The sequence below is a fragment of the Schistocerca piceifrons genome, unplaced genomic scaffold (assembly GCF_021461385.2).
Source record: "Schistocerca piceifrons isolate TAMUIC-IGC-003096 unplaced genomic scaffold, iqSchPice1.1 HiC_scaffold_1141, whole genome shotgun sequence".
NCBI lineage: Eukaryota > Metazoa > Arthropoda > Insecta > Orthoptera > Acrididae > Schistocerca > Schistocerca piceifrons.
In genome coordinates, this window is record NW_025726952.1 from 52,501 (window position 1) to 55,000 (window position 2,500).

Consider the following 2,500-nt stretch of genomic DNA (forward strand, 5'->3'; position numbering starts at 1 on the left):
CATGCATGGCTTAATCTTTGAGACAAGCATATGACTACTGGCAGGATCAACCAGGGAGCTGCGTCAACTAGAGCTGAGCAGCCGGCCGCCCGGGAGTGTGTCCCGGGGGCCCGCGCGAACACGCAAGCGTCCGCTCAATCATTCTGCAAACAGGAGGAGGCTGAGCTCCCCTGCACAATACACCTCGAAACCCTCTCAGGTCCCGGCGGCGCGCAGCGCCGTCCCAAGTACTTGGTCGGGTTCGAGAGAGGCGCAATCGCCCGGAGTTAGGCGAGTAGACGCTTTCGGTGCGACCACCCGTGCTCCCAACTGAGCTTGCCGCTGCCGACAGAGGCCCGGGAGCGTGCTGTCGTGGCATTGCCGGCGGGAGACAACACGCGCCACCTACGGTGACCGGCAGCTCCAACGCCAGCGCCACAGAAGGACAAAAGCCCCACTTGGGTGCCGAAGCGAACTCTCCCAGCACAGCGCACGCGCCAACACATCCGCACAGCTGCGATACAAACCACCAGCGAGAACCGCTGGGGCGACCGAGCAGCAGACGGCGTCGCGGCGCCGAGCGCCGGGCGGCGGCGCATCCTCAACGCACACAGTCCTCAATCGGACCAGCACACTGAAGATGTCCACCGCGCTTCGCACCGGGCCCGCGAGGACCTACTTTGGCCGCACGGCGCCGCGCGCAGGGTGCGCCGGCGCGCAGCTGCGACGCCTGCCGCGTCCGTCGGCCGGCGCGCCTGCCACTGGCCGCCCCCACCAGCCGGCTGTAGCGCGTGCGCCCACGCACCGCGCGGCCAGCACGCCGGGAGGCGCCCCCTCACCGGCCGGGGACGGTCCCACCCAGCCACCGCCGCGTATCGCTTCACACCCAGATGCCGTTCAGTTTCGTCGGCATGGTGGGTATCGCTGGAACAACCGGTTAGTACCTCAACCTATCGTCGCCATCACCGATTCACCCCTAGCGAGAACAACCGCACCACAACAGGTTACCATTTGTTCATTTGCGTAACTTCACCAGAAAACGCAGGCGTCCATCGCCATTTGCAACTTCAACGATTATTGCATGCCTGTGTCAGGTGTCACGCCACACTACGTCTGCCCACATACACGCAACAAAATGTGCACGCCTAGACAATACGTGGAAGGTGGCCCCCGTACGTATGCGATGTCCATTGCTCGAACGACTGTCAACCGGCCTCTGTAGCATGTCGCAGATATGGAACGCGGTGCACCATGCCATCACGGTGTGTGAGGAGAGACGACTAGGTCCGAATACATCAACAGACAGCTCATGCTGATCGCCATCCACGGCGTCCGTTCCTCCCACACGTCTCTATGGCGTACCACACTGCAATCCAGCTCTCATAGGGAGACGACACGTAGCTGCGTGCACAATATTTGCACTGTATGGTCCGCCGTTTTTGGGCGCAGTCGTTGTGCGGTCACACATGTGCCACGATGTATCATTCAGTACATAAGGACGAATGTGCAGTACAGATTGTGGTTCACGCGTACGACATCAGCGGACAGTTGACACAGGCCGCACCACAACGTAGCCTGAGTACGTCGCATGCGAAGGGCATTGAACATGCAAACTTCTCACCAACCAGCTTGCGAAGGCAGGGGGCAAGGTGGGGACGTGGGGAGGGGCGGCATGTACGTCCTGCTGCCATCCACATTACAGTGTACAGCAGGAGCATGTGGAAAGTGAGCAAGACTTGCAAGGTGTTTAACATGAAGCGATACACAGGGGTGCGGGCAGTGCGAGTAGCGAACTATATTGCGAGGGTTGCGGGTGGGCAACACTACAGTAATTGAACGAGTCGTATAACAATTACAGAGCAGGTTTAGGCGACAACGTGGGTTACGTTAAGGCGACAACATGGGTTAGGTTAAGGCACAACATGGGTTAGGTTAAGGCACAACATGGGTTAGGTTAAGGCACAACATGGGTTAGGTTAAGGCACAACATGGGTTAGGTTAAGGCACAACATGGGTTAGGTTAAGGCACAACATGGGTTAGGTTAAGGCACAACATGGGTTAGGTTAAGAGCACAACATGGGTTAGGTTGAGGCACAACATGGGTTAGGTTAAGGCACAACATGGGTTAGGTTGAGGCACAACATGGGTTAGGTTGAGGCACAACATGGGTTAGGTTGAGGCACAACATGGGTTAGGTTAAGGTACAACATGGGTTAGGTTAAGGTACAACATGGGTTAGGTTAAGGTACAACATGGGTTAGGTTAAGGTACAACATGGGTTAGGTTAAGGTACAACATGGGTTAGGTTAAGGTACAACATAGGTTAGGTTAAGGTACAACATAGGTTAGGTTAAGGTACAACATAGGTTAGGTTAAGGTACAACATAGGTTAGGTTAAGGTACAACATAGGTTAGGTTAAGGTACAACATAGGTTAGGTTAAGGTACAACATAGGTTAGGTTAGGTTAGGTTAGGTTACACGTTGTTGTACGGAAAGGTGTAGGGGGGGGGGGGGGGCGG

General features: G+C 56.4%; 1 non-coding gene across 1 annotated transcript in view; it reads right to left on the bottom strand.

The window, feature by feature from the left end:
• LOC124728228 overlaps positions 1 to 57 on the bottom strand; it is a 1,909-nt gene extending 1,852 nt beyond the window's left edge. The window contains exon 1 of the ribosomal RNA XR_007007254.1: positions 1 to 57. This exon is cut by the window's left edge and continues 1,852 nt beyond it. This is a non-coding gene — a ribosomal RNA (small subunit ribosomal RNA).
• Between the last annotated feature and the right edge of the window lie 2,443 nt (positions 58 to 2,500).